This window comes from Antechinus flavipes, chromosome 1 (genome assembly GCF_016432865.1).
Source record: "Antechinus flavipes isolate AdamAnt ecotype Samford, QLD, Australia chromosome 1, AdamAnt_v2, whole genome shotgun sequence".
Lineage (NCBI taxonomy): Eukaryota > Metazoa > Chordata > Mammalia > Dasyuromorphia > Dasyuridae > Antechinus > Antechinus flavipes.
Window position 1 is genome coordinate 390,133,601 of NC_067398.1, and position 10,050 is coordinate 390,143,650.

The 10,050-nt window shown below is 34.0% G+C and overlaps 1 long non-coding RNA gene across 1 annotated transcript; it reads left to right on the forward strand.

Moving 5' to 3' along the window:
• The first annotated feature begins 568 nt into the window (after positions 1-568).
• On the forward strand, positions 569-9,328 carry LOC127543605 (uncharacterized). The gene is made up of 3 exons (XR_007949265.1): positions 569-793; positions 1,449-1,511; positions 8,895-9,328. It is a non-coding gene; the product is annotated as an uncharacterized LOC127543605 (long non-coding RNA).
• The last annotated feature ends 722 nt before the right edge of the window (positions 9,329-10,050 follow it).

A 10,050-nucleotide genomic window follows, 5' to 3' on the forward strand; every position in this document is an offset into this window, starting at 1 on the left:
ATACCATCAATATCACCACCATTGTGGTAAATAATATTTGGATCTAGAATGATAGGACAAAAATTAGGAATTATTTTTCTGGCTCACATGCCTATTCCAAGAGTTAGTAATCTTTTGTTGTTCCCATTAAATACCTCTCTTACTTAGCAGGAGATTAAGCTCTGGCTTTTAGAAACCCTCTTCTCACTCGATGAGATTAGCTTTGCTAGGGATCTGGGGAAGAACTGTGGCTGGTCAGAGAGCCTGCTGAGGTGCCAGGAGCAGTCCTATACTCAATATATGAAACACCAGATGGCAGCAATTAGTCATTTGCAGCCAGTAGTCAATCATTCTCACCTATGCTCTAGTTAGGACAGGTGGTGACCCAGATAAGTGACCCTATAAATGTAAGTACTGAAACAATATACTGTAGAAACTGCAGTCTCCATCCCAGTAGTTACCTAGGAGAATGGTCCATTATCCATCACAAGTATGCTTCTGAGAGAAAAACAGCTTGTTTGCATGATGTTGTCACCAGTAATTCTATACTCTATATTTCTTAACCCATCACAAAACATTGTCCCTAACCTATTGTTCATCCTCTTCAACCTTTTCTTCTTCCTCTTCCCTTTCTAAGTCTTTTTTCATTTTCTTCCTTCTTCTCTACTTTCTGAAGGAGAATAGAACACCACCTGTGCTACTCCAGCCCTGGAATGGGTTTTATTTACCATGAATTTTCAGAGCTCTCCAATCATGTACACCAATTGTTTCAGAAACCATGGATACAGTTCAGGAACCATGGAAACAAGACCCAGTGAGTAGCTCTCTTACTATTTTATATATTGTGGTTTTCCCCTTTCTCTCAACCAGTTTTTGTTCTATTCTTTCCAGTATGTAGGCTATTCTTTTTATTTTATTTATTTTTTGCTGAGGTAATTGGGGTTAAGTAATTTGCCCAGGGTCATACAGCCAGGAAGTATTAAGTGTCTGAGACCAATTTTTTACTCAACCTCCTGACTTCAGGGTTGGTACTCTATCTGAAAAGGACAAAGGACAGGGACCCATCCAAGGTCATGAGGCCCCAGATATTTCAAGAAGTGTTTGCTTAACAATGTCAGGTCGACATATCTAGTTGTGTGCTCACCCACATCTTATTAGTTCCCCCTTTGTAAGTGAGAAATTGGGTCAATGTTTAACGTAAAAATGTAACCACAAAGCTGTACTAGGAAGCGGCAAATATGCTTAAAATGTACCTTGCTAGAGGATTGGGGTTGATCTCCACTAGCCTGCTAGAGTGGTCAGTCGCTGGCCAGCCAATAAATGATGGTTTAAATTGTATGATCTGGTCTGAGCAGTTTATCTCTTGTCAGTCTATCTCAATGTCTCACTTTTGTAAAGCTCTATTGTTAGCTATTCTTTGATTCCATTTATCGAATGCTTTAATTTGTTCTTTGTGTTTGTTTTTTTAGGTAATCGAGACTTGCCCAGGATCATATAGCAAGTTCATATGAATGATTTTTAATTAACTTTAAGTAAGTTGATGAGTTTCTTTGTCTTTTCAAAGTAATTAACAAAGAAGCTAGATGGTGAAGTGGATAGTACCTGGAGTCAGAAAGATCTAAATTCAAATCTGTCTTCAGGTACTTGCTAACTGTGGAATCCTCTGCAAGTTACTTAACTTTTATTTGCCTATATTTTCTTGACTGTAAACAAGATTAATAATCTTATTCTCAGGGTTGTGAGTAATAAAATAATTGTAAGCTATTTTAAAAAATAGCCCTTTATTTTCAAAACATATGCAAAGATAGTTTCCAATTTTCACCCTGGCAAAACCTTGTTTTCCAAATTTTTCTCCCTCCCTTCCAACTCCTCCCCTACAGACAGAATATAATTCAAAATATGTTAAACATGTACAGTTCTTCTATACATATTTCCACAATTATTATCTACACAAGAAAAATCAGATCAAGAAAGGGAAAAAAAAAGGAAAGGAACAAACAAGGAAACAACAAAAAAGTAAAAACACTATATTGTGATTCACATCAGTTTCCACAGTTCTCTTTATGAATACAGATGGCTTTCTCCAACACAAGTCTATTGGAACTGGCTTGAATCACCTTATTGTTAAAAAGAGCCACATAAGCAGAGTTGATCATCCATAATCATCTTATTGCTGTGTACAGGGGTTAACTACTGTTATGACAACTTTTTTTTAATGGAATATTTTTTCTGAGTTCAGAATTTGCTTCTTGATAGATTCCCATTCTTCTTTGTCTTACTCTTCCTGTAGTGATTTAGACTATCAGAACTTAGCTATTATTCCTTGAACCCTAAGAAATCCATTTTCTTAAAATCTATGGGGCTTGTCAGAATAGCCCTTGTGTTTGTTCTTCTCTGTCATATTTTAAGGGAGAGTGCTGCTCACTTCTTTCTCCTCCCAAGATACTTATCAGATATATCCCAGAAATCTGTTAAGAATCAGATCTAGAACAGAATTTTCTCTTGCTTGTTTTTTTCACCTTAAGAAGTACATAGTAATAGTGTAGGGCCTGTTATAAGAGTAGCTTAATGTTTGCAAAGGACATATACACATTTCTATAGAATCTGAATATAAACAATAAAGTCAATTCAATGAAAGCATTTCTAGAGAAGCAAATATAATCTAGCATCTAGCTTTCTGGTGACCCAATTCAATAAAGGGAAAGAATTTAAGAGAACCTAGTGGAATGCTCATTTAACATTTCTCTTTGTTCATCTCTTTTATATAGCCGTTGTCTCAAACAAGTTTTGTTAAGTGCTGGATAGAGGTTAATTCATGGTCGAATTCTTTGAAGAATGTCTGAAATAGCTGTTCTACATTATTGATTATTGTTCTGCATTATTGAACTGGCATGTCTGCTTTAGATACCAGATGTGCAAGAGACAGAACTAAACTTTTGAACTATGAAAACACATCTCTGAATCCTTGGCATAATCAACTAAAAATCAACAAACCTTTATTAAGCACCAATGTTCTATGCTATGCTAAGTGTTATAGAATACAAAGACAAACATAAAATAAGCCCTGACTTAAAATTTATTTTTTCTACATACACACGTATATAATTTATCCTTTTTTCTATTTATCATTATTTATATATGTGTGTGTATATGGGTACATACATTCATATATATACATATCAACATGGATATATACACACAGATACATAGATACACATATAATTTATAGAGGTAAGTTTAATTTTTTCCTTCTGAAAACTGCCTACTCACATCCTTTGACTCAATTCTCTATACATTTGAAAAATGAAGTCCTTTTCAGAGAAACTTGCTATAAAATATTTCCCTAGTTCAGTTTCTTGCTTTCTTTCTAATCTTAGCTGCACTGATTTTGTTTGTGCAAAACCTTTTTAACTTCATGTAATCAAAATTATCCATTTTTGCTTCCTTTGATCCTCTGTCTTATTTTGTCATAGATCCTCTTAACAATAGCTCTGGCAGATGCTTAACATTTTAAAATGCTTAGCATGTATTATCTCATTTGATCTTCACAAGAACTCTGTAGGGAAAGTAATGGAATCACAAAAATTAGGAAGTCAGGATTTGAACTGAAGTCTTTCTTCATATCTAATATTTTCACCACTGCCCTACATAAAGATGTTTCTCACAAAGCCTCTGTGTGGGCCATGTAGAATATCTGATTTTAAGAAGGCTCATATGATAATATGAGCCTTTTTAAAAACTAACTTAAAAACTTAAAACTTAGAGTTTAGTGTAAGACAGATGAATATCTTAGCAGGTGAAAGCAGATGAAAGAGGAGTACTGTAAAATAAATCTGGAAATGGATGCACCAAGATGAATCTACTGGATTGTGTTAAGTTACTGTCCATTTAAAGATTAGAAATGTTTGCTAGCATAGAGAATTTCATTTTAGTTTAGTTGCTTCCACATTTCTCTTTCTGATCATAATTATCTAACAGGTCCAGCTGCTTAAGGGTATTCTCAAGTTTGAAGTAATAAAACAATGTCATCAACCTAGAGGAGGCCGCTTGTCTTTCTGTTTGCTATGGTTGCGGGGCATACAAGTTCACTTAATAGCTGTTTTGAGTTATTTAATATAACTGAAAGAGTGCAATCTGGGATGCAGACCTACCTATTGTGAATTGGAATTCATCTGTCAAAAAAAATTGTTTCTGTCCACTCTGCCTTTGGCCATAATGTTATTTTACAGAATTAGAAAAAAAGAATGAATAAGCCTTAAATGTATTCTGAAGTTACAGTGTTTAGCCTACAGATGATCCCTTTTCTAAAATCTAAGGCTTCTAGGAAACTGATAAATGTTGAAAGAAAATCTTATGTCTCTTCCAACCATCTTCACAGTGAGATTAAGTAGAACAGTACTGATAAGCTGTTAATGCTTATGTTAAAAACCTGACACAGTTCAACTCAACAAATATCTATTTAAAAAACCACTAGAAGCAATGCATTATGTTAGGTACTATAGATACAAAGATGTTGTTCAGTCATTTCAGTCTTAGTTTTTTTTATCCCATCTGAGGTTTTCTTGGCATAGATACTGAAGTAGTTTGCCATTTCCTTTTCCAGTTCAGGAGACTGAGATTGTTAAGTGACTTACCCAGGATCACAGTCTATCCACTTTGCCACCCACCTGCCCAGTTGGGAAACTCAGTTCTAATAAATGGTGATGAGGAAAAAGACCTTCAAACAACTTAAGAGAAGTTACTCTATTTTGGGCAGTTAGCAGGTTTGGTGGAGATATTTTTTAAAGTATTATTTTGTGGTTTCAATCTATAAACCTGTGAATGCATGGAGGTGGAAGAGTTTAGTGTAAGACAGATGAATATCTTAGCAGGTGGATAATAAAGCAAATGAAAGAGGAGTACTGTAAAATAAATCTGGAAAAAGTTGAGTCAGATTGTAGGGGCAGATTTATTCCTGTATTAGAAAGTAAATTGCATATATTTTATTTTATAGGCGATTGGGAACCACTGAAACTATTTGAATAGGGGTTGACACAGACTTTTGTAGTTTAAAGGAGGGAATACAGTAATAATACAATTAACTAGGAAAGATTTAGACAAAATGGATGCACACAATCTCTTCTAAAGATCTATTTTCTAGCATAGATATGTTCCTGGATTCTCAGAAGTTGTATCAGTTGAGTACACAATTGAGCATATATGGAATACTGAGCCAAAATGACTTTGAGCACAGACCCAACAATAGAATTCATAACTTTTGTCAGGAATATCTATGGTGAATAATAAGAAATTTGTTGATTGTACAAAAGGATGAATGGAATTTCAAAGGTCTAATTCAACCCATGTATCAAGGAACATCTCCTATACAGCATTCCTTGACAAGAGATCATTCAGCCTTTGAAGACCTTTAGTTAAATGGAACCCACCACTTTGAAAAGCCCTAATTATAAGGAAGTTTTTTTTTTTTCCCCTTAAACCAAACCTCTGCAACTACTACCAATTATTTCTAGTTTTGTCCTCTTGAAACTGGAAGATCAAATTTTTTCCACATGTAATCTCTTCAAGTATGTAAGTCCAACTATCCTGGGCTGTCTGAGGCTTCTCAAACGCCTTCCCAAAATAGATCTGACACTGTGCTGGACTTGAATTTGGAAGAAATGTGTGACCCTGAGTGAATCACTTAAACTTTCTGTGCCTGTTTTTTCATTTGTAAAATGAAGATAATAGAACCTACCTCTCAGGATTCTTGGGAGAATGAAATGAGATTACATATGTAAAATGTTTTACAAACTTTAAAGGACTATATAAATTCTAACTAGAGTTAATTAGATCTCACCATTGCTCACATTTCTACATCATTTTGTATTTAAACAAAAAGTATGTTGTGTATTGCATTACCTGCAATCTAGGGGAGAGGGTGGGAGGAAAGGGGGGAAAATTTGGAACACAAGGTTTTGCAAGGGTCAGTGTTGAAAAATTACCCATGCATATGTTTTGTAAATAAAAAGCTTTAATTAAAAATAAGGTTAATGAGCCAAAAAATAGTATGTTGGTAACTGCTTTTTGATAGTCTTTACTGAACCAAGTCTAGAATACAAGGTCCTTATCTAGCCCATTTATAGGCTAGATGAAGCTCCTCTCAGCTTCTACATAATGTTGACAATGATTTCAACAGATAGAAGGGAGATCTCTCTCAGAAGACAGTGTGTTTTTCTTCAAAACTCAGAAGGTTAGTTAAGCAATTGGAAAGATGCCCATAACTTTAGCATTTCAGTAAATAGTCTATGGTTAGTCTTAGGAATGGCAATACTGAAATCACACTTATTTAGGAGATGAAGGAAAGATTGTAGTATAATCTAAAATAGCCATCTCAAGAATATAGATGAACAAAGAAATGATTATTAAATAATAAGGGTAGAAATATGTAAGGAAGGGCTGATTATTTCATAATTTAAGCAATTTGGCTAGAGAATATGACACACTCTCTTGACTAATTCCATGAACTGCTATTTGGCATTATTAGGCTATAAAGATAAATGAATATAATGAGATATTTTCTTTTTTGATTTAGGAAGCTATCTTTCAGTAAGCAGGGTAGAGTGGCCCTTGCCAGGGAAGGGTTGGGGATTTAGAAGTGGGACATGATGATAAGGAAAGTACTTTCTAGGAGTAGAAGGAGGGATAGCAACATATCAAGCATAGCAGAGGGGGAGTACTTGCCAATATTAGCAGGATTTTTGGGAGTTGCAATCCCTGACAGCCAACAGGAGAACAATGACCAAGGGAATGCATTCAGCAAAGACACTAGGGAAGGATTCATGGATCCTTTCACAATGAAAGTGCTTTAAGAGGCTATATGCCAAGGCCCAGGGGCAGCAGTGGCTCAACCAGCTGCCAGAGGCAGCTGCTTTCAATCTGTATTTGGATTTGCTAATTAACAGCTTTATGAAATGGAATCCAAGCATTGTCTCACATGTTGATCTTGAGATATGCTGAACTTTTCTGGTGGGAAGCAGGGGAAAATAAATGAACTACATGAGGGAGGTGGACTGGAGTAATAACAGAATTCAGGGTAACTCCTGAATTCATGGTGAAGTTCTATTTTTACTCATCCTCATGGGTCAGGTTTTAGAATTTCTTTTTCCAGTATTCACAAACATAAGTGATTATACTGGGGAAACAGGAGGCAAGCCAGAGTCAGGAGTCAGCCTTTTCTGGTTAAAAACATATCTCTGGTGAACTTTGGCCACAGGCATCATTAACTTGTAGAGATTAAATATTAAGTTTTAGGATTTCCCTTTTATTGCAATAAATAAATCTAGAAATCGGTGCTTAATTTTCATTAAAAACTATGTACAGAGGAAAATTATCCCATTCCAGATTTCCTAAGAATGAAAATTTTAGCAGAAATATTTCCAATCCAGATACTTAAATGAATTACAAATATGCAAACCTTAAAGCATTCTACAAATTCTGACTGTTATTAAAGTATCTTAAAATTGTGGCAACAGTCTGCACAGAAACCATCTAGATGAGAAAGCTGTCAAATTGACTTAGACATTTAGGAAATCTGATTGGACATTAGTGGAATATGTATGTTAATGTGTGTCAAGCATGTCTTGTTAGGCAACTGAATCAGAATATGGAAAAATAAATTACCTTGGCAACTCAGATGTTGGTCCTTTAACATCAATTGAAATAGATCATTCAATCCACTCTTATTACCAAGCTAATTTTGTTGGAAAACTGGGGGAAAAAAAAAAAAAAAGGACCTACAACCTTGGACATTAGGGGATTCTTTTCTAAAAATTGTCATTTTATAATATAATGTGAAAGCTAGAGAAAGGTTAAAAAGAGTTTAATCCCAGTGTCCCAAAGGTTTTAGTGCAGTTTTATGCTTTAATATCTTTTACATCACAAAACTGCACTAATAGTTTCGGGACACCTTTAATTTGTATTTCTTTCTTCAGCTTACTACATTCCAAAGGGAACTTTTAGTCTTAGAACAAAATAGCACCTTTTTATAGTCAAAAAGCATTGGTTCAAATACTACTTTGGAGAATTTGGAAAGTCACCTAATTTTCCTGGACCTCAGTTTCTTCATCTGCAAAATGAAAAGTGCTGGACCAAATAGTCACTGAGGTACCCTCCACCACTATATCCATTATCTCTTGATCTTATATAGAATGGTTCTATCCATCTCAAGATCAGAAAAAAAATACATCCCCCCTTTTTTAGGATCTGTGAATATAAAATTCTATAGCTATTATTAACACTGATAGGATTGAGTAAATCTAATACAACTGGGATGACAAGTTGCAAATCAATCTAGTCCATAGTTGGGGAATTAATTACTTTCTCTGTCCACTCTGTCTCTAGAGGTGAAGATCTTAATATAAATCAAATGAAACATAAAATGAATTATATGTATGGCATGAATTTCTATTAAAAAAAGTCCTAATCTGATATCTCTCTGTAGTACTGAGGTGATTTTAGAGCTTAGAGACAATGTGAAGATGCACACAGAGCAGAAGAGAAAAAGAAATATATTGGAAAACATTATTTGGATTGAAAAATTTAAGCTTAAATGTTTATATACTACTCAAATATTTCATGACTACATATTATGAATATTTTAACAGAGAAGTTAGAAAGTATTGTACATTCCAAGCATTGAACACTTTCATGTCTGAATTAGATTTTCAAGTGGTCAGAGCAAAGGTTAAAATCAATATCAAATTAGAATAAGGACAGGAAGAAGTGTAACTGCAAATGCTCCCATTTAAGTTATTTAAGTAAGCTGTTGATTCTGAAAAAATGGGAAATTAAAGACATTGAGATTTTTATTGTCAAGACAAAGAAAGTGATTTTTTAAAAGAGTTGATGTTGAATAACTTTTTTTGTTTGTAAATCAGGAATTTATCTAATGTAAAATACTGCCACAAAGAAGTCAAAAGAACCTAGAGATATCCTGAATCAGCAAGCAATTGATCTGGTCAAGTGGAGAGCCATGATAATCAAGGCTGATTTAGAGTACTACTTACTTGAAAAATGTTATAGAGTCCAGCAAAAATTTGTAAGAATATGAAGCTATAAACAGTGAAAAGTAGTAAAAGAAAAAGTGAACTGACAAAGTTTTGCATGAGGACAGATGACATACTGATACCAAGTCATGCCAAGAAGATTTGTGGCAAACAGCAAATAGGCTAGATTTGCCAGTATATTTGTAGTGACTGTACTCATCTCATCAATGATAGCAATTCTGTTAAATTTAGATATCACTGTCTGAGTACTTGATGTTGTCTGCTAATAATGTAAAATGTCACTTAAAATGAGATTGTGAACACGAATAAATGTAAATAAAATCTTTGCTGAAAGCAACACAATTTTAAAGTCATTCAGAAAAAAAAACATTTTTTAAGATATTTCAAATGAAAATATTCTTTTAGAGTAGAAAATATCATTAATGATATGCTAAAACACTGTGGGAGAACAGAGGAACTATAAATACTCATACATTTGCTTTCTTAGATAAATATAATGCTTATTAGAACACTATATGACTTTAAGAAGGCCTGTTTGATTACCATATGAGACAGAATGAAACAGGTTTTTGCAGATAATTTCCTAAAGCTAGGGGACATTTCTAACGTCATACAAATGACTGAGATGTGTAAATACCATATACTACTTCTATAGTTCTTATTTATTGAAGGGACTCCTATCGCTAAACTCTCCAACACAAATTTGTAAGTCTAACTATACTGGCTACACCTGGAACAATAAGGGTTGAGTGATGCAGACACTAAGTGAAAATACAGTCATCTAATGTTATTAAATGAAATTTTTATTTTGTGTAGTTTGTCCTGTTATGCTGTGGATTCAGCTTTAGTTCAAATGTATTTAGTACTTAATTTTTTTCTGTGATTTTGGTTGGACAGATATAGAAAAGCTATTAATAGCTTTTCAGTCATCTTTCTGATCAATAAAATAAACATTAAATTGCCTGTTATGTGCAAGATTCTATGCTAAAAATTAGGGATACAAATAAGAAAAAAAATAGTTTTTGCC